Source organism: Ornithodoros turicata, chromosome 1 (assembly GCF_037126465.1).
Source record: "Ornithodoros turicata isolate Travis chromosome 1, ASM3712646v1, whole genome shotgun sequence".
In the NCBI taxonomy this organism is placed as follows: Eukaryota; Metazoa; Arthropoda; class Arachnida; order Ixodida; family Argasidae; genus Ornithodoros; species Ornithodoros turicata.
In genome coordinates, this window is record NC_088201.1 from 153,234,351 (window position 1) to 153,257,488 (window position 23,138).

A 23,138-nucleotide genomic window follows, 5' to 3' on the forward strand; every position below is an offset into this window, starting at 1 on the left:
GTAAGATCCGCCTAAGGCACATGCTGTTAACCGTTGTCAGTATCTATCTACGTCCGGCGGTACAGGTTCCGTGGACTGACCTCCACCGCTTATTCAGTTCACTGGACTCCCCAGCACTTGTACTGGGTGACTTCAATGCTCATCATACGGCCTGGGGAAGCCGTAGAACGGACGGACGGGGGAGGAGATTGTTAGAAGCAATGGAGACTGCTCACAAGTGCCTCCTAAACAACCGTCAGCCAACTTATATGCGATCACCACCGTCACTTGATGTCCTGGATCTTTGATTGATTGATTTTTAAAAGAAAAAAATGGAGATGTTAGTCTCGAGTCACTCGGGACTGGCTACTCCAGGACGCGTCATTAAGAAAGGGAAAGAAAGGGGAAAGAAAGGGAAATTACACAAAACTCGACGCTTTGTAACGGAATGGAAACAGAATAAATGAGAACATCACCACCTAGCTTGGCACCAAAAGCGAAATCTCAATGCACAAAAACAAAGAGCGTCACAATCTGTCAGAGAGGCAGAGAGGTCCGTCGAGACGAGAAATTGCACAAGGGCGCGCATGGCAGGTATGAGCTAGTTTGCTGGCCAGCACTCAAGAACCTTTTCGGTGGAGTATGGACGGCGGGACAGGGACGACACAATGGTACACCGGTGTGCACTGTACCTCAGGCAGTCTTGGAGTATATGATCCACGTCCTCAACTACATCACACAGACCGGAGTTGGGGGACGGGACCATGCCGAGCTTAAACAAAACTCGTCCACTGTATGGCACGTTGAGGCGAAGCCTGCAGATGAGCGACGTCATGGGTCGAGGAAGCGCTGACGGCATATAAAAACGGAGATCTGGGTCCACCTTGCGCAGGAACGACGTAGAAGGGACACTGCTGCGCCAGTGTTCGCTGCACAGACGTCTCATAAGAGTACCAATTGCTTGTTTCGCGTCCGCTTGGGTGAAATACGTAGGGTGCGTATGGTACGCCACGTGCCACATGAGCCCGTCTCGCAAGTAGGTCGGCAGCCTCATTCCCAGGGACGCCACAATGACCTGGGATCCACTGCAAGGTGATGTTATGTGTCTGTGTGACAGCACACGAATACTCCCTGAGGACGTCACACGCCAGTTGAGCGAGGGAGCTCGAGCTCATGGTGCACTGCAGAGCTTGGAGGGCGGTTTTAGAGCCACTGTACATGGTCCAGTGCATGGGTGGCTCACGGGACACAATGAAGGAAAGCGCCCTAAGAATGGAATGCAGCTCGGCCGTAGCAGCCGACGTCGGGTGCGACAGCCTAGCGCTTCGTTCAATCGACAGCTCAGGGATTACGACTGCACAGGTAGAGCCGCTCTGTGTCGATGAGCCATCAGTAAAGATTTTAATTCTGCCTTCATCGCAATGAAGCAGGCTCAGAGTGAGTTGGCGAAGAACAACAATTGTTGTAGCCGATTTTGTGGACGTCAAGCCAGGGACATTGACATGCACAGGCGGTGCCTGAAGGGCCCATGGTGGGACTGCGGGTAGAACCAGTTTTTGGTGCTTTGGGATGAGGCTGCGGTGAGCTAAAACAGCTTGGCAGTATCCGGATGCTGGTCGCCGAAGAATGTCGCGCACTAATGTGTGACGGTAGTGGCGAGTGGAGAGCCTCCGCTCCGCATGAAGATTGCCTCCGAAGCCTCCGCTCCGCATTGTGCCGTACGCATGAAGATCAGCGAAGGCTCCTTGGCGTCAGCCATGACAGGGACAGTTGGCGTTGATTTGTGGACACCAAGGCACTGTTTCATGCTCTTTGCAAGGACGGTTTCCAACACTTGTTCAGACGAAGGACAAAGGTTATGCAACACTGGAAGATGGCACATCAACATTTGTCGTATCCTGGATCTTTCCTGGTGCTCAGCAGACATAATTCGCTACGTGTCGTGCGCTACCGATGTCGACACCCGAGGTAGTGACCACTTTCCCATATATATTTCGCACGAAAGACTGCCTCTGTCACCCACTACTGGACTGATCCCTTTCACGAACTGGGCACTCTTTCGTGCTGGCCTCCAAACATCTGTCCACACCGGCATGTCCTCAGAGGCCCTCTCGCAAGGCATTCGTTCCGCCATGCAGGACGTGGTAGTCCTGTCTAAGCGGGCACAGGTCACGTCGGTCATTCTACGGCAATTAACCACCTCAGAGCATAACGTCGCCGAGCTGAGAGAGCGGCTCGCCGAACTGGGCAACTTCCTGACATTGTGGCGTACCACCGGATGAAAGCTAAAAAAAAGCTAAAGTGCTAAAGCACGAGAACTTAAGACAGAGGATCGGAAGCGTTGGCATAAGTTTTCACGTAAGTCTTCACCTTTCACCATTTGACCCCGCCACAAAGATCTGGAGAACAACTCGAGCTCTCAAGGATGCGCCCCTTCAAAAGAATCATCTCGTCGCATTGACTACCGTTAAGGGTGTAGACGAAACCGCGCTCGCGAGAGATTTCTCCGTCGCCCTAACCACACCAGCGGCTGCCTCAACGTCTGTAGTACACAACAGTTTCGTCCAGAGCCTGCCGACAGAAATCCACCAAGACTGGCCCCATCCACCGGAGGTTATGGACCGCGACTTTACTCTCATTGAGCTGAAGACTGCGTTGAAACTTGTGAATGTGCGATTGTCCCCAGGACCAGATAAAATCACTTACGCCGCACTGCGAAATCTTGACGAGCCGTCACTCCAAGCTCTCCTTCATGTTTATAATACGTCTTGGCGACAGGAATCCGTACCATCTACTTGGAAGGAGGCTTTAGTTGTTCCAATCCTGAAACCAGGCAAACCCCCAAATGCCCTATCCTCCTTTCGCCCCGTGATGGAGAGACCCTGATGGAGAGAATGGTTTTGCATCGCCTCGACTGGTGGCTCGAAAAACAAGGTGCATTCCCTCAGGAAATGGCTGGATTTCACCGCCACCGAAGTTCTATGGATCCCGTTCTCGATATGTTCTCTACAGTCCAACATGCTCGTGCTCATCGTTGTATCGGTCTTCCTGGACATCAAGCGCGCCTATGATACCGTCTCACACATCTGTGTGCTCCACGGGTTGCGGTCTTTTGAAGTCTCTGGTCGACTTTTCAGCTGGCTTCACGATTTCCTTACGGACCGCACTGTCGCTGTCCGCACATCCCACGGTCAAAGCCCCGAGCACCCTGTTCATCAAGGCGTACCCCAAGGCAGCATTCTCGGTCCTACACCTTTTAATGTGGTAAGGTCTGTGAAGGGCGTTTTGCCCTTTGGCTCTTCGCATTCGAAAATTGTTAAACGTGGGATTGCTTCTGCCAAGCTGTGGCAGGCGTTAAGAAAGTCATGCGAACACAAGATGCAGGACAGTTTTTGTGCACAGGTAAAGCAGTTGGTAGAAGGAGGCTACCCTGTGTGTTTGCTGTCCAGCATAGCCGAGAGCCTGCTACGGAAAGCTAAAGTGACCGAAAAGCATAGCAAAGAGCGACCTAATGGAAGACCTCTAAATATCCCGTACCTGCATACCATACCGCATAACCTTAAACATGTAGCAAGCAGGTATGGCGTTCCGGTCGTCCTTTCTGCACCTCTTAAGCTTAGGTCTTTGTGCAAAAAAATCAATAATCCCTCTCATGCTGGTTGTAAAATCAAACATAGACAGAACTTGGTCCCATGTATGCAGCACGTTGTATACAAAATTCCCCTCACATGCGGAAGAACATACGTTGGTCAAAGCGGACGTTGTGTTAATACTCGGCTTCTAGAACACAGATGCAAGGTCGATGCCTCCACCCCTTCGGGGCACATTGCGGTGCACTGTCTCACGTGCAAATGTAAACCGCTGCTCGAAGCTACAACCATTTGTGCTCCCTTCAAAGAAAAGAATGTTCGAGAGATTGTGGAGGCCTCCCTAATCTCCTCTCTGGGTGATAAGTGTGTTAGCCAGACTTCTTTGCCCCTCTTGCCAGTCGAGATCGAGTACCTTACAGGAGACTAGCTTTGTTGGAGCATGCTATCGTTACCTTTATCACTATTTGTGTCATACTTTCTTGCGCCTTTTTAAACTGACGTATTGTTAATAAATCCTTCAGTTGAGAGTCTGCAGTTCCCGCTGTCGTGTTGTTGTGTCTCCGTCCTCTATTTGGCTGGAAGTTTTTACTCATGACCTTGAAACCAAAGTGCATCGATGGCTTCCTGCCGTTCAACATCTTTCTGGCTTCGGCTGTCATCAACGCTCCCTCTTAGCCGTTCACGCGGCCTTGGTGAGGGCGACTGTGCTTTACAGCCTCCCAGTCTTGCATAGGGTTTCTACAACATCGTTAAATGCCCTTCGGACCCTGTTCGCCCGAAGCCTTCGTCGCTGCCTTGGCTTTCCAAGAATGGCTGAAACACGTCAAGTCCTAGCTGAAGCTGGAGAACTCCCGGTGGAGGTCCTCCGTGAGCGGGAAACGGCTCGACATTACCTACGTTTGCGTGCGAACGTTCCCCGTCACCCACTCCTCAGGAAAATTCGATACCGTCCTGAAAGTGATTTCCATCGCGTGGCGCAGAGCAGGTCCCCCAAACTCACCTCGGAAAAGCGTGCAACGAAGAAGGCCGCCACTAGATACCCCATTGTTGCCGCTCCGGATCACTTCAGCGCGCTAAGTTTAGCGGCAAAATGTTTTTGTTGTTTCTGCGAATGAATCTAGTCTTTATATGTCCAAATAAAACGCGTATAACAACTTTCTGTGTCGTGTTTCACTTTTTGGTCCCGTTTTTAAACGTGTTGAGCGATCGGAAGGATCTAGTGCACGGCTGCGTGCATCACATACCGTACCTGTCGTACCAGGCGCCGCAGGCGCAGTCGTCCATTTCTCCTTCGGTGACTTGGCCTGGCTTGGATTGTGCTTCAACTGGATCTTTAGCGCGCTACAATGCAACGCAAGTCAACGTCTGGTAACAATGGGGTATCTAACGGCGGCCTCCGGCATTGCACGCATCGGGATAGGAACAAATACATGGGAAAATGGCGACCTTGGGGGACCTGGCGCAGAGGACACGCCACGCTCTTACCGGCTTCACACCTAGGACTGTCACACCGCGAAACGCCCTTGGTCTATGCCAGTACCACCCACCTTCGCACGTCTTCCTGACCTCCAGGTCCGCCGAGCTCAGGTCCCCCCTCAAGTCCTTCGAGGCCACTTTTATGCTCTCGTAGACGCGCAGTTTTCCACCTCCACCGCCGCTTACACCGATGGCGCATCTCGAAATGGCAAGTCCGCGTCAGCGTTTGTCATCCCCGACGAAGGCGTAGTTCAAGTACGTCGCCTTTGGCATTGTACATCATCCACAGCTGCGGAACTCTACGCCATACTTTTCTTTTTGTAGCACATCGTTCCTCCCCCCCCCCCCGGAATTGGGTGGTCTTTACTGACTCAACATCTGCACTGCAAGCAATTGAAAATTCTGGCATATGAGGCTCCTCCGCACCGTTGGTTATGGATGTGTTAACCGCTTAAGAACTTGTCTACGAAGCAGGACGTAGGCTCGCTATCCAATGGGTTCCCGCCCATTGCGGTGTCGAAGGCAATGAACTGGCAATGAACAGCGCCGCTGAAGCAGCTCTCTCGTCTCGGACACGGACGCGTATTGCACTGCTGAGAGGCGATCGGCGATCCATACTTCGAAGCCTTGTGACCCCTCTGGCTACCCGCCAACGGACCACTAACATACTACCCCCGGCCATGCTGGGCAGAATTGACCCAGCGCTCGCTTTCCGCATGCCAGCACATATCTCTCGTCTAGGCGCCGCATTAGTTCATCGAATGCCTTCACAGCACAGTGGCGCTAACGCTTGAGACAAGTTAACGCTCCGCACTGCAGTCACTGCGGTGCTGTTGAAGATCTCGAGCGCATTCTTCTCCATTGCCCACACTACCACCCTTCCCGCTCCGTACTCTCCGCCTCCCACAACGAGCTAGACTCCCGCCCCCTCCCCCTCACCAATTGCTTGGCCCCTGGCCGCATCCAGCTCACCAACGCTCTGCCCTCAAGGCTCTCTTCGCCTTTTTGGACGCCACAGAAATTCGACCCTCATTGTAGCGCCCCCCCCCCAATTACTTCATTCCCCGCTTCACCTCCAGCAATGGGGTATTGTACCGGGTAGAAACTCCCCACCAGTCATCCTGAAATAAAGTTGTTGTTGTTTGTTCGACAGAACAGAGAAGCGAGGGGAAAGTGAGGTAAGGATAGAAGATAAACCGTAGCTTCTTTGGTGCCACGCGGGGTTCACGTTACCTGACTAGCCCAATGAGGTCGCTTTGCACACGCCCCTTTGGTGACTACTTCGGCGCACTACTATCGCACATCTCCAAGTATTCTGAATCTATGCGTCGGGGTCCCCATAGCGATGTATGTAACCCATACCGGAAAGCGAGCAGTGATATGTCACTGTAGTGCCCCCCCCCGTGGCCCCTTGCGCTCCCCCTCTCTTTCTTTCCGCTATGCATGGGAGCAAAAGCCGCAGCTACGTAAGATGTCAGCTTCACCTTTGCACATCAGGCTATCTAGGGTGACCTGGCGAGAGTTTGTGGGAGCTCAAAGAAAGGGACCATTCTGGGTGACATTGTAAAATCCACAATTTCATCGCAGAATCTGCGATAGCGTGCAAAAATGTCCGCAAAAAACAAGGTGAATCAACATAATTTTACAAAGCTACTTCTACGTTTACGTTTTTTTTTTCTGTGCTGATATAACACTCATGAGATGTTGTGAATTACTGTTAATTCCATGTTGTCTATTACTGACTCTTTCTACTATGTTACCTTAAAGTTCCAGTTGTACTGGCGCAGAAGCGCAGGTATCCTGAAACCTAAATGTGTCCAAATAAAGTGTGTAATAATGAATAATCACGAAGACAATGAGTGGCATATCGTTTTATGCGCACGTTTATTAAAATGTTAAAGCAATTAGTGAAAAATGTGCAAAAAAGACAATCACTGATGTTGGTGATACTACTAATAATAATCCCATGTTTGCTACGCCTCCTGGTGATGGTCATCCCTGTAAGATAACCAATAATACAGTTCATTCCATCTATTTGGGATAGCAGCTCAAACACTGCCATAAATAGCCGTAAAGAAAAGACATTCTGCAAAGTGGGAACAAATGCCTGACAGTAACTTACCGCAGCTTCTCTCGATACTCCGGGAGAAGCTGATGAGATGGTTAGATGCGGAAAGAGCCTAATCACTGACAGACCCAAGCGACGTATTCTGGTTTATGCCTTGCTCTTGATTGTTGTAGACACATCAGGTGCTTTACACGTGCGTCATGCTGTCCTTGGGTGTGTGTGCTTACTGTAAAACAGTCGTGTTCTATTAACCTAGACAGACGTCCCACCCATGTGACAAAAACACACGCAGTTTAAGATTTCTGACGACTATTACTGAAGCGATATTTCACTAAACAATGCGAAACGCGCAACCAGCTCAGTCTACAGCAAGATTAGCGGTCATACAAAAAAAAAGGAAAAACAGTGCAGTTAGATATGGAAAGGTAACTGTTTTCCTTTTATATCAAAGACAACTGCAGCTGGGTCAATCTTATCAACTTGTCGGCTGCTCATAGTTCATAAAATAGGCCACCGCTGCTTTCATCGCCCTTAATGCAGATATCACAAGAACTTCTAAATAGTCCCTGAATCAAAGCGATGTGAAGAAATATACATGTATTTTATGCAGTATGCAACATCTAAAATAACTGCGCTACGTACTATTTCAATGTACGCCAAAGTACATATCACACACGCATCAGACATTGTCCCACAGTTCGCATGAATTCGCCAGTGATACCCACAAAACTCTGCAGGCAAAGAAAACGATAGCTGTTTACTTCGCATATTAATCTGTTATTGCTCCACACTTCTACTACATGTGATTATTGAAAAAAAAAACAATACACAAATCTTAAGTGATGCAAAAGACAGAACGAAAACTTACCTCAACTCCAAAGCAGGAGAAAAAAAAGGATCGCTACCTCTCGCACACCACGACATTCGTTGTTATGTACAACGTAGATGTTCACTGTACTGGCCAGTACTGCCTCGATGCTCTAGAGATTCGAGTACAAAATACGCGTGGTCCTGAAGTTTCAAAGCCCCTTCCGTGTAACAAAATGCCGTATTCTACCGAACCGCCACGATGAGGCTCCTTGCCTATTGGGTACTGCGGTAGGAACGTCGATGGCGATGAGGCAGACGTATTTACCACTTCAGTGCAGCTGTAGCTCCCACAGTTTCGCCACGAAAAGCAGCGCCATTCTCGGCCCCGTCATCATCCGTAGCGAATCGCCAAGGCAGAGCCAGAATCTAGCGCGAAAAAGCGCGCGCTTATCGAACTGCGCATGTGCGCTGCGTGACCTCTCCATTGCCCTCTCTTTTCATTCGCCCTCTCCTCTGTTCCCGGCGCTCCGCCGGGTCATGTGCTAATATTATCAGAAAGCGGGAACTGAAAATCAAGAAAACCAAGGAATGCACACGTACAAATTTATTGACACTGCCCAAGCAGCACAATGTACTGAAAGTCGAGTGCAATAGGGGTGGACGGGTAGGTGGAAGGCCTTGAACAGACTCTTGACGGTAAAGAACGTCGACAAGATACATACCGTCAACCCCTATTGCACTCGTCTTTCAGTACATTGTGCTGCTTGGGTGTAAGCGTATAAACAAGAAGAAACATGAATGAAAGTAAGTCTACACGATGATTACAGGATACTGCAGAATAAATAATTATATAATAACTACTACAGAACAACAGAAAGCGTGACTGTCATATTATACGATTATTAAAGGAACCTATTCGGCTTGGAGAAAGTAGATATTACTATGCCCATAGCACGTAATGAGGCGCAGGAGCCATTCTTTTCATCCTAGCACAACTGGATATAATTTTCGCGTACAGATGTGTCTCAATGAAAAAAAGTTAGAGAACCTGTTAACGATATGTCAAAGGAGAGCATAAGCAACGTTAATTGGATGAACACGCTATGTGAGATATGCTATCAGCCTTAGTCCGTTACGCAACGGCGTGTCTGCTAATGACAAATTTCGGAGAACCAGGCGTAGGCGATACATGCTCTTTTCCTTTTCATGCACAGCAGTGCGCTACACATCAAACATTTTAAAATAGCTGAACAAAACGCAACTAGTAACCCGATAGAGGATAGCACATTGAAATGTACCTGACACATGACCGGCAGAGAGTGATGTAATACGGGACAAGGCGTACTTCAGTTATGCACACTGTTAGGTGACAGTGTTAAACGTCTGATCACTGATATGTATCATACGTTTGTCTGCATACCTTTCATTCCGGCTCGAACATCTTCGAAATACACGAAACGAAACGAGGAAATCAACGTCTGCTCACATGAACGCCAGCAGCACAACGGTCAGATAAGTCGTCGCCTTAGAGGAAGCGAACGCGAGCGAATGTCACCGGTAAATGAGCCTCAGCCAATCATGGTCGAGAAAGATCACGTGGGGGACCGGAGCCAATGAAAAGCACAGAGCGGGAATTTGGCGGGAAATGCCAGCGGCGACACTATTTGCGCAGTGGCGAAGCCCGCTCACTGTGCCTCCCCTGCAGTTACGCTTCGGCTTGTCTTTTTGGGTCCTTCATTTCTTATTATATCACTCAACCTACGTGACCGATAATTATAATTTCCGTGGGAAAGGTAAAATATGTTTTTCTCTTTGTTTATTGACTATCGTGCGATACGTGATGAGTCGTTTACAAACATGGTTAAAAAAGGGCGTGGCTATGAGGGTATAAAATAAAGATTAATGAAGGCATGCATGATATAAATACAACATCAAACAGAGCTTACTGTACATGCGAACGGCACATTAGGTTGTAAAAATAAAATACCGTGCGAACAAATTGTGTGTGCGGTATGTTGACTGAAGACGCAATAACTTTTACATTAGTAATAAACGATGACAATGTGTTGACGCTACAATGTAGAATCAACGCAAATATTTGCTGCGTATATCTACAATTCAGCTCTACTTCACAATCCACCATTGACCAGGTACAGTTGGAAGAGCGTTGATTCAGTGCTTTCCTTCTACATACAACATTGTTTAGCATTAGTCAACATAACACAACGTAGTTTGTACGTTAAACCAGCAGTCGGTGTTGACTCTGCTGGTTCTGGACCTTTGGAAAAACGTCGAGTTCGTGAAAGGAACTCGTGGAGCCGCGGCGACGTATGCCGGTGGCGGCACTTGCTGACCTGGCAGGGCCTGCAAGCTCGCGCACAACGGCAGATGTCCTTGGAAACGCCAAGGCCGATGAAGCGGTTAGTAAGAAGAAGTATAGAAGCACGAATGTCGAGGTGAGTGAAGGGTCAACGAGAGTGTTTCATAGAAGGGCGAGGTTGGCATCTGGAAAAGCGACTTCTCGGAGCATCAAGGCCGTAGAGTTCGACAGATGTATAGCCATTGCGTTTCTCCGTCGAACTTCTCCACAACCGTCACTGTCTCGAGACAGAGGACACAAAAGTGCAGTAGTGCGTCAATACGGCTGAGTGCGTTAGCCGCGACGTTCGCATTTCCTTTGATGTGGCGAAGGTCCGCCATGCCAGCGACATGTCGAATCTCACGCGAAGTGTTGATTTTGAAAGGTGAAAGTGGTCTTGATTGTCAAATGCCTACCCTCGATTAGGTGCCGAAAAGGAGGCACGCCAGCGTGGCCAGCGAGCAGTTTCTTGCCGAGGGTACTGTATCGTGACTGGGCTAGCGGCGTCTTCCGGGAGAAAAATAATCGGCGAGACATTGGTGGATCCGACAGAAATTAGTTTAGTTCGCATTAAAACTCAGGAACCCTTTGGGATCTCCTCTTCACAACGCTACACAACCCTTCACTCGACCTGGAGCAACGCCAGGATTTTTTTCAATCGGGGGGGGGGGGAGCGGAGACAGCGCGGAATCCTTGGGGTGGTGGTGCGCCCACTGCAGCCGCTACTTCGTTGGCTCTACTCACAAGCCCTACGATTGTGGAAGTCAGACCCCTTCCCCGGGCCGTGACGGTGCCCATGCCCTACACAACGCTAGCGCAAGACAGCATCCGCAGCCAAGCGAGCTTCTTGGGCTTTCTCTGATTCAGCTTGGCGGCGCCGTCTTGCAGCCTCGGCCTTCTTTCGCCGCCGCTCCTCCGCACACCTTTCGTAACCCATTGCGCGCCCACGCAGACACATTTGAACCTGTTGGTGACCACAGCTGCACTGCCGAGTGCCAACGCGCCGCCGGCCACCGGAAGCTCCCAATGACTCAATGGTCCAGGGAAAATGGCGGGCTCCCAAACCACGTGATCTCCAGGAGCCACTCACAGCGGTCGAGATCCACAGCACGTGAAAAACGCTTGTGCCAAGTGCGCATGCGCAGAAAAACCGGCTGTCCTAACCTCCTTTCCCTTCTCTCCTCGGGTTTTTCGTTTTTCGTCTCTTCTCGTCTCCCCTCCTCCCAGCTTCGTCTGTTTTTCTTCCGCGTTTGCTGTTGAGTAACGTACGTGTTGTCCCAAAGAAGAGAAACAAAAGGCGATGGCGGTTGATAGAGCAAGTTTATTTGTCCTCACCAACTGTTTCGAAAAAGTTATAGTACATATCTTTTCACGTCTTGTAACACGCTTCACTGGAACTGTAGGTATTTCAACACCGAAGAGCAGTTCAAAAGCCAATTGCAGATCGCACACCCAGTATGTACAGGTGTACAGTTTTCAAAAACAGCTGGGCGAGGTGTGTAGTTGTTACCGATGGCTGCGGGAGCGCTAAAAATAAATAAAACACAATTTATTGATAATGCCTAACTCTGAACGATAATCTCTGTTATGAATAGGCAATCGATGTTGATTTCGTATTTGGACACTAAAGCACACGTGTCACAAATGTTCGTATGTCACAGTGAATGTACGGCTGTGACGTGAGTGGCAACTAGCTTAGCCACACATATAATTTGATTAGCGGCTTATCCGAAACGCACAAGTTACGGAACTCACTGAAACGCCTGTAACGTACAGAGTGACGTGTAAATGTGTACGTAATATACGTCACCACGATAAAGCTGCATTACTTCCTTCAGTAACAAAAAGTACCCAACCTTGTCTTACCGTTTACCTGCTGGACATCGGAACGAGTGCCGACTTCCTCACGAACGATTTCAACGTCCTTTGGAGATACAAGGATTCCCTGTCTCTCTGGTGTTGTGATAATCAGCTGGATTTGACATTCTGTTTTCACATTATCTGTTCTCCACAATCTATAGTCAGTGACAACATAAGTCATACACTTTACCCCGCCACCACACAAGAATCGCTCCGCGCGCGCCAATGTAGTGCCGCGCGGCCAAGTGGGGACTAGGAGGAGATTGAGCATGGAGGAAGGAAACACAAGGAGCGGCTCTTCGCGCCAGACTAGCGTAGCCACCCTCTAGCGGTCGCTCGAGTCAAAATCGCCATTGCTTCCTGTCCACCACATGATCCCATCTAAAGTTTCGGTTTCGCAAGGCTTTGTTTCTCGCGCTGCTCTCTGTATGATTTTGCTGTTTGAAAGTAATTTATTGTGAAAATGTGAGCACCATCGTTGAAACGACGTATGGTAATGTGTTCCTGTCATGGCTGCGGCTCTCGTTGAACTGAAAGCAGCTCTGTCACGGGAACGCGTTTTGTTCGCAAGTACTCGGTAAGCTGTTTTAGTCGCCCGTGTCTGTTCGAGTCATCTTCAATTGTTCATTGGGGACCTCAAACTGTGCCGCAGATTCATTTCATATCTTCTGTTGTTGTACAAATCTGATTAACGGTATTTTGAGAACGGCCTTCTTTACCACTTAATCAAGGAACGTACATACGTTGGAAGTGACCGTTGCCAAACGTGACGTTTCCGGTCCCGCGTAGTCCTTTTGCGTTCTGCACACTGTGACTGGTCTTCTAATAGAACAGTAAACATTTGAGCACGCACAAATAAAGTGCAAGCACGCGTTCAACGTAATACTGCCATCTGAACTGTGACCACGGTGACTGTGACACAACTACAGCTCGCGTCGTCTGCTCTGCTGGCACCATGCTGTCTGGAGGATCATGAGCGGTCACGTCGTAGACAGAAGCATCCCTGAATGCAACGCGAAGCCGGCTACGCCCGTCCCGATAGAAAACTGTCGGAGAGGCCGCTCCTTGTGTTTCCTTCCTCCATGAGATTGAGAGAGAGAGCCAGCACTACATCGCGAGGCGGGGACGTCGTGCAAAGTCTAGTAGCGAATCGCAGGAGCCTTCCACGGATGAGTGGGCGGTTCCAATTGTAGGACTTAAGTTGCCACTGACTATAAATCTGAAGCATTCAAAATCCTCGAAACCACCCGCTGGCGTCTGCGACTAGAACGGTTTGTAGTCCGAGAGAACACGCGTGGCTGGACAGGTCTAGTCTATCGTTTCCCTTTCTCCTCTGCTCGACCGGCGACCGGCCGTTCGGATCCTCGCTCCTGAATGAAATGACTCTTGCCCAATCAGCGCGAAGGAAGACTGACGTCAGTTCTCGAAGGCCACTGAGCATCCAAATATTCATATATCACGCAGCCAACTCAGGACATTTATAGCAACTGCGCCAGTGGCGACAATGTTTTCGAAGCGGTGCGTTTCACTTTAACGCCGAGTAGAGCACTAGAAAAACACGTTTCACAGTACCGCCAGCCGCTTGGCTTAACTCGGCTTCGCCTCACGTAACCAAGGCAATGCCGCCATTTCCCTTTCACGCCAAATGGGCCAACCGTGTTAACGCTCTGCTACAAATGCAGTTCGATGTAAAGTCGCGGGAGATTATCTGTGCAGACGATCCTGGGCAGTACAGCAAGAACTTTGTGTACAGATGAGGTTCGATTCCGGCCGAGGACCCTAGCAACTTGGTGGCAGGCTACAAGTTGCTTAGACACAACAACAGATAGATCATGCCGTCTTCTTCGAGGGACGTTAAATACGGTGTGCCATGTGATGAGCTTTCATCGCACGTTAAGGAACCCTCAGATGGGCAAAAGCAATCCACAGACTGACCGCTGCGGCGTCGCTCATGATCTCAGTTGTCTCGCGGCGTTAACCCCCAATTATATTATTATTATTATTGTGTGTACAGACAAACGGACGTAGACAATTACCTGTAAAAAAAGATAACCAAATGGATAAATAAATGGAAGGTATATGGCGGATCACAGTCACGTGGGTGGATTCGGCCATCTCTGCGCCGAGGGAAAAGGCTGGCGATACTGTGAAACTTGTTTCTCTAGTGCTCTAGTGGCCCCAGGTGACGCCGCGTCGCGCTCTCCACGCGCCGTCTCCTTCTCTCCTTCCAAATTGCGACGGCAACCAAAACAGCGCAGGCTCGGATGAAATTGTGACAAAAGTTCATGCGTCCCAGGAAACGACGAATTTGACGTAATGACGATGGACGAGGGAAGTCTGTGATGACACTTTATCAAGCAGTGGGGGGATACCTTCGGCAGAGAAGTGATGAACCAAAAAGCCCAGAGACAATTTGCCGAACTTGGATTTTTGCGCATTGTACAAGGTATATCTAAACAGGTAGAACAACTCCCATAGGCCCATGTGTCTTCAGAATGGCGCCATGATAGATATGGTCAGCGCCACCCATCCGTTGCGCGGACTACTAAGATTGTAAATAAATGACGTCAGAGATGACGTCAGCAGTATGAATAATAAGTAGTGCATAATTAGCCATGGCATGTTTACATTCGCGCACTTTCCCCAAGAACACACATGGTCCTCATCATGTCCCCACAGTGTCATCGTGTCCTCGTCCTTCGAGGTGTATGCCCATAACGTCCTGAGGATAACACTTGCGGACTGTCCGTGAAGAGTCATTCAGGTACATCCTGTGCCCGTCCCTGCGGGTAGCTAGGGGGACGAGAAATAGTATTTTGTTTAGTTTACGTGCTCAGACTCCCTAAACACATTTGTTTTGTTTTTGGGCCGATCCTGGGACCTGACTGAGATTTTTCTTAAATAAAGGGTGGCCCAGCGTAAAATTCCCTGCCGCCAAAAAGAATGACTGTCTATGATACATGAACGATTTCTTGTGGAAAGAACAGAAACGCGCGATGCTGTCGCACTACTTTTGACTTTCAAAGTTCCTACCTGAATATCTCAAAACAACGTGAGTAAGAAACATAGACTTTGGAATGAGGCAAACCTAATACTTCAATCGATTCCTCGCTTTGAGTATTTCTTCTTTGCGTAATCGAAAGAAGCATTGAGTGCTCACCCTTCGTTTTGCGTAGCAGGCTAGCAGGACTCCCGTATTTACGGAGGCACGCGTTGTAAGCAACAAATGGTATCTGTTTCGGCTTCGGAAGAGAATTCTAGTACCTTTCGGAGTGGGTTTCCGAGTGGGCAAGCTTAAGGCTTGTCCCACCCTTATGAGGATTTCTCAGACTTAGTGTCCTTCACAAGATTCTGTTTCCCACAGGAACAACAAAAACGCTCCCATAACTTTGGTGTCATTGCAATTTGGTGCAACTTGTGTAAGCACTTGGCGGATGTGCGTGCCAGAAAACACAAAATACCTAAAACAAATCAAAGCAGAGAATTGACGGAAAGCATTGTCCTTCATGTGTACTTAAACTGTCCTAAATTGGTCCCTGAGGATGGGCGAGGGACAGCCTCGGGGACGTCATCTCATATGCCAAAGTGGCAGTATTATGACATTCTGAGGATCAGATTTTGACATCCTAGGGATGCCATACCTGTCCCCATCTGACAACCTTAGGATGGTCCTGGGATGACATTGTGTTCTTGGGGTTGTTTGCAGTGTATTCCCTTTTCCTCACCCAGGCAACAACACCAGACGAGAACACAGAAAAATAAATCATATCAGGTTTAATTATGGTGACGTATAGCAGCAGGAGGACGAGGACAGAGTAGAAGTAGACAGGACGACTGCAGTCGCCCTGTCTACTTCTACCCTGTTCTCGTCTTCTTGCTGCTATTCGTCATCATGATCCTATACCAACTACCCCGGATTGTTCCTATTGTGCAGGTTTAATTAAATATATAAATTCGAAATACATACAGTTATCACAGATTTTGACAACTCCAAACAGAAGGGCATCGTGATGCCCACACAAAAATTAGGAAGGTTCACTTAAGGTTCATTTCTCACCTAGAGCTACACGTACACGTAGTGATTAGACGTTTGCATTTATTCAATGAGTGGCCATTATAGGTACATTGCAACAAAACATGACATCGTTGGTGCAGAGCCGATTCCTGCTAACACTCACGCTATCATGGCCGTTCGTCCAGTGACGAAATTTTTTTTTCGCGAGGCGAGCAACAGGGGATGCATTGTATTCATCTGTTCACACGTGTAGATCTTTGTCTACAGCTCCGAGATGTGAACGTCGCTTCCTGTTTAACCCAAAAAAGTCTACGAACTCCGTATTACAACGCACGGACACACGGCACGGCTACAGAGATGCATGGATAAACACGCCCACTGTGACACATGCGCAATGGGAGCAGGACACGGAATGAATTAACGGAACACGGAATTATGAATAACCTATTAGTACACACACAAGCCATGCCCATGTTGTAAAGCTTTTCTGTTTACGGTCGCACCAGGATCGCTCGCGCCTCATGCTGGTTGCTTTGCCGATGGGTCTGATTTGGTATTTTCGCTTGTTTTCGCTACCAGTTTAGATATACCATGCATTGTATGTAGTACCGTGGCTCTGAAGTCGTCGAAATACCAGACACGGGTGTTCGAAATGCTGCACTTCGGTCTGGCTATCAATGAGAAGGTTGTCAAGGTACGCGATGACGAAAGGGAGTCCACGGATTATAAAGTCAGTTGAATGTTGTAGGGCCTGCGCAGCGTTGTCAAAACCGAAAGGCATATGCTGAAACTTGAAGTCCAAATGGCCTAATTGTTGTCGTCTTAAATACACTCTAAATCAGGTAACGCATATGTAACGGTTAAGTACCGCTTGGCCAAGAGGTACATTTTTTAAAAAATGTACCTCTTAAAATTAAGAGGTACATGCGCCCTCACATGCGGTACATGTAACGGATAGCGCGCAGCGATTTAGGCCTACCCGTCGGGGTGGTTCCCCTCCTCCACGATATATTAACAGCCCCAGGAAGCTACGCTGCACGATAAATATAACAAACAAATACCTTTATTCGAAAATTATATCCATTTCAGAATTGATGCTTGTCCATCGCGAGCGTGCATTGTCATGATGCACAAACGCCGAACACACGGGGCACACCGTATATGGATGAACGATGACCACTGCGTCTCTCCTTCACCACTGCAGCTGCTCTGTGGTCACGCTTCTTTATCTCTTCCACACCTTTGGATAGCTGTTCTTCCCCAACTTCCGTTTCTTCCGCAGAACGTAACACCAACCACAGTAGACGATTGACTCACCCATTTACGACATCGCTTGACGTAACCTAGGAACGAAAATACAATGTAAAAAAAATCCAACAACCGAAATAGCTTGCCTGAAAAACATGCCTACTTGCTTGTTTAATCCAGGTGTAAAATGCACTCTCGGCTCCTCTAATTCACGCATCAACGTTCGTGCATGAAGCACAAAGTTCGTTTTCTCCGTCCCTCAGTCGTTGTGTCCAGCATGCCGGTGATCAGGACCACAGGGAATCAGAGCGAAGATGAACGAAAATGCGTCGTGAAGACGAATAATTACTTCAGAGATATAATACGCACCTTAAATGACTTCAATCTTGAAAGCGTCGAACGAATTTCTTCGAAGACCGAGCAGACTCGTCCTCGCTCCCCGACGTTTCAAAACAAACTGATTTGCAGCGGTTGCAAGAAACGAATTCTTCCCAAACATGCGATCCCTCACGGTCATGGGTTCTAGTTATTGTACTTCTTTGACAGAATGATAGTGCTCATTCATTACGGCACTGCTGCACAAGGGAATTTATAGACTGGTATTCGGAATCCCACCAAATATTTTTGCAGCGCATGGATATCGTGAGAAGGCGTTCGTACTCATGCGCCGGAAACACGCGGTACACATGAGGTACAGCTGCTATAGATCGCGTTTAAAAGGTATCTAGCCGGTACGGATGGGTCTCGGAGCCCTTGTACCGTTTGAATTTCGCAGTGGTCGCGGACTGTACCTGCTGGTTGAGGACTGCACCTCATGTGTACCGCCTGGCCCAGGTGCGGGTCCTCTTTCATGCGGTACATATCGGGTGTGGGATTTAGAGTGTACGTCTGGTGCAGCCAGTGGAATCTGACACACGTTGGTGCTGTCGAAAGCGCGGAAGCACCTAGTTGTCTGCCTGCTTTGTACTATCAACAGATCAACGACAGATCAATGACGTATGCATAATTCCCTGCAAATGGTGATACGCTTCCGCTGTCACACAGGGTAGCAGCTCGTCTGCCACATAATGTTCATGAAGTAGAGCAACCGCGTAATTTCATATGCTGCATCGGAATATAATACACGATCGGTGGAATTGCATGTTGTGTTGCTACTAGGAAGGCTACCTGACTTGCGACAATGTCTTCTTCGATAGGCTTCGCAATCGTAATTTTATCTTCGACCGTTCTCAGAGCCAGCGCCAGTGCAGCAGCAAAGCATGACCTATGTGGCCTGACACCAGCAAGGTCTGTCCAGAACCTCGATGTGGTAAATAATTCACTTTACATATTATAGTATGAATGTTAAACATATTTGTATGCTGAAACCTCCTTTACATTTACGATACGTGTCGGTATACCGGGTGTTTTTTTTTTATCTTTGGTCGTTGCAGAATTTTTATTTTAAAAAAACTAGCTGAGCAAAATAGATGTCATTTCACCAGGTGGGTTATACGGCCACGCAGACATCCTGTGGGACAGCGTATGCAACTGCTGGACAACTAATTAGCTAAAATTCATTAATGAACTTATAAATTAGACGTTTTCTGGTAAATGTGGGCTAGCCGGATTGGAGTCAATATTCAAATCCATGGTCCGTAGTAAAAAACCTATGAAGCGAACGTACTTCGAGATAAAATTGCCAAATTTCGCTGCGCAAATGAGCCTAAACCAGAACTATGCCCTACTCGAGCGCAGAAAGAGCGACAGACAAACCGAGAGGGGACGTGCTTTGGAGCGACTTGAAGCGACTTGGAGCGACTTTGGAGCTGATTGAAGTAGGCGCAAGTCGGAGACCGGTCTCCGTCCCAGCTAAGGTGAAGGTCGCGTCGTTTCTGCGGACGAAAAGCACCGGCTCCCGTGGATCAGTGGTTAGCGTGCTGTCCATGTCACGTCGAGACTGAGAGGTTCCCGGGTTCGAATCCAGGTGTCGGCCGTCCTGTCTGGGGTTTTTCCTGCGTTTTCCCCAGACGCTTTCAGACATATGTGGGCGCAGTTCCCTTAGAAGTTCACAGTTCCCCAGGATGCACATTCCCTTGGGCATCAGTCATGACGTTGCCCACCTCTGTGAGGCCAACAACGGCGAGACCTTTCACCAGCACCGCCACCACGACTAGCGGTCGAAAAGCGCTGAATTTTACTTTCGGCCCATTCGAACAGCGAAATAAGTTAAGCGAAAAGTGCGGTCGCTTCACAGTGTGTCAAGTAAGGACGGTGGAATTGAATGATGACTGGCTTGAATACTGCTATATCACAGAAATATTTCCCAGAAAAGATCAATGTAGCAAGTTTATCAATGAATTCTAGCTAATTACTTGTCCAGTAGTTGCACATGCTGTTCTACAGTATGTTCGGCTGCGGCGGTATAATCCACCTGCTACAACGGCATCGATTTTTCTCCGCTATCTTTTTCGATAAATATTTCGTAACGAATAAAACTAAAACACCCTGTATATGGGCTGCTTGCGACCTATTCCCTATCCCTCGTTTTCTGTAAATTCGAAATCAGTATAGCAACACTGAATTTCGCGTAAAAGTTGAAATGTTGGAAATTGAGCTCGCACACAAAATAGATCGTTACGTCAACTCTTGGGGTAATCTGAAGCTGCACAAGGCTCGTCAGTGATGACTCCCTCTCGTCCGTAACAGCATTGCTTACCTTTATTTCAGACAACTCAAGATATCTGTGCGTTTGTTCATTGGTCAATCTTTGCCTTAGTCCTTATCAGGACAGTTTTATTCTCTAGGAGTGTGACCGCGGCGATCAGAGGAGGGAAAGCGCCGCTCACACGCCACGTAACTAGTATATGAGACGCTCACACCGTCCCAGCATTGAAATTTCTGGAGGTCGCGCCCTCCTAGGTTCCTAGTGGCTAACATTTTCTCTTTTTCTTTTTTTTTTCCAGAAAGAGGGACACACTCCACATCCAGCGTGTGCTCTCGCCAAGTGTTCCATCGAAGAATGGCCAAACTACGCCACAATTTTGCGTGGGAGTTGGTGTGTGCCAATGTGCCAAAGTGGCCAATGGCCCACGGGTAATAAAAGTAAACTATAGTTTTCGAAATCGATCGGAACAGGTACGACCGTCCTTTCAAACGATCCGAGACGTCGCACACTATGTTGTAGAGATGCAGGCGCGAGATTAAGAAGGAGCAATGTACAGTAAAGGAAGGTTTTACTCACACAGCTGCGAATACGTAAGAACGACGACGGTGATCGCAAGGGCAATCATGTTCTGAACCCGCGGCTCCAAATAAATGTACGGTGTGCGTGAACCAAGGAGGGTTTATGCGCAAGAATAGTTTCAAGACGAGTCTCTTACGCAAAATAACGAGCGATTCTTACGTAACAGGATATCTTCTTCCTAACAGCTGTATTAGTGAGATGATTTATTGGTGATCCTATCTGACATTAGGAACGTCTATGTAGGGCACCACGCCACGGTTTGCAGATGACGAGGAGAGCTGCTGTCAGCATAGGATTTAATTAACGATGGCGGATTGTGTTCAGAAAGTGCGTAAGTTACGGAACTCACCTTTCATGAACTGGCAAGATGTGGAACGCTTTCCCGGTAGAACTATAATCTTCCAAGCAGGACTTTCCGGGCAGCATTCTTTGAGCAATATACACCAAACATGCCTATGTGATTGAAAGTCATCAGTATGGACTCATTTTTATTTTCGGCATATCTTTGGGGGTTTATTTGTCTGAACGAAATCGGCGTTTTTCGGTGATGTTTCTGGATTGTGCATAGTTTAGCCTGCAGTTATCGGCGAATATAAATCGCAACGTAATTTCTTAACTGTGCGTCCCGAAAATAGCCAGTCTGTTGTCAGAAATGTTGGTCTGTTTCTGGTTCTATAGCTGTTCAAAGAACACAACGAAAACGCTTGCTCACCTAGTTCTGTGCAATGTCTTTGCAGGATCACATGGCGTTGCGATTAAGTGTGCTGCGATATGCGCACCTCACTTCTTTCGCCGTCCACGTTAATGCTCCTGTTAGTAATGTTCCCTAATGACACATCTTCAGTTGCCATTGCCCGATCCCGAAAGTACTCAGAAGCAAAATACTCATTTAAAACAACACACTAACAAATTTCATGAAGTACCGAGGCGAGTTAAATAAGCGCTACAAAAAAAGCCCCACATTTTGGTAGCACACTCATTGTGTAATATTCTTCAAGTGACATACAAAAAATGTGCGAACAAAAGTCGACGCTTGAGGGCTGAGGGGTAACACGTCAGTAGTACTGTGGCAGGCAGAAGCAAAAGCGGGATTAGTTCCCGGCCGTTTCATTGACCCCTGGGCCGACGTTACTCGCGTATCTTTTTCCCGCGCACGGCGACCGGCCCTCGGGCGCTTACCACTCGGCGGCGCGTGGCCGGAGGGTTACCCGTGCGCTTATCGTCGCATAATTTTTCCGCCTGGGTCGACTTCACTCGCGAATTTTGTTTTCTGCGCGCGGCGGGCGGAGCGTCGGCGGAGGGTTCCCCATTCGCTTATCGGTGGGTGGAGGGCTGTGCATGCGCTTATAATCGTGCATTGTTCAGCCAGGGACTGCTTCAATCGCAAACTCTCTTCCGTTACAGCAGGGGTGCGGTGGGCGGTTTACATGCAAGTATAGACATGCAAAGGATAGCCATACACAAAAGTACAAGATGCACTATATTTATTAAAGCCAATAGTGGCAGGAATTATGTTGTGACAATGTCTGAAGGAGAAAAACACAGCCAAAAACACGAAACGGAAGAAACACAATACGATACACGTAGCAAAGAATACACTTACTTATTAGTAATAAGTAAGTGTATTCTGATACCTCTGATACCTCTTCAATGCTATCACTTCATACATTGTAATAAGTTATTACAGGTATGAAGTGATAGCATTGAAGAGGTATCACACAGAAACAATCAAACACAATATTTTTATTAATGGTAATCATGAACACAAGTTTTTAGTGAATCAGAATTAAAATCGAGTAGCACCTTTAATCAATACGATATTCTTACTCAATACGATTACAATCAAAATTGCAAGTTTTATTATAAAAACAAACGTGAGCAAAATCATTGCAATAGTGTAGTTTTGATTACGAGTTCTGATAGATGTACGTAATTTCAAAGCACAATAGGCAAAGCTAAATTGAATATTCCAACACGAGACGAATTTAATTAACTAGATTTTTGTGAAGTGATCAGTGGTAGGACGGCCATGCATTCGTTTACCGTCGTACATTTTTCAACCTGGGCCGTCTTCTTTGGTGATTTTTCTGCCTGGGCTGACTTTGTTCACGATTTTTTGTTTCAGGTGGCGCATGAGCGGTTTTCATGCAAGTAGGGACATGCACACAATCACCACAGCCAGACGCTGATACCGTCACATCTGGGCCGACTTTGGCAATTTTTTGCACCTGGGCCAACTTCATTTATAATTTTTTTTCGCTACAACAGCCGTATGGTAGGTAGTTTACATACAAGTAGGGACATGCACGCTGCCAATACAGCCAAGCAATGCTACCATCACACCTGGGCTAGCTTCATAGCGATTTTTTTTCCTTACAACAGCCGTGCGGTGAGCGGTTTACATGCAAATATAGACATGCAAAGGATTGCCGTACACAAAAATACAATATGAAATATCTTTATTAAAGCCAATAGTGTAAGGAATGTGAAGCAGCACACAATATTGG

At 47.9% G+C, this 23,138-nt stretch overlaps 1 protein-coding gene across 1 annotated transcript in view; it reads right to left on the minus strand.

The window, feature by feature from the left end:
* The window catches only part of LOC135371193 (uncharacterized), a 74,562-nt gene extending 53,834 nt beyond the window's left edge, over positions 1–20,728 (minus strand). Inside the window, exon 1 of the mRNA XM_064605254.1 lies at positions 20,629–20,728. The gene's annotated coding sequence lies outside the window, so the exon portion shown is untranslated. The remainder of the gene's footprint in view (positions 1–20,628) is intronic.
* Between the last annotated feature and the right edge of the window lie 2,410 nt (positions 20,729–23,138).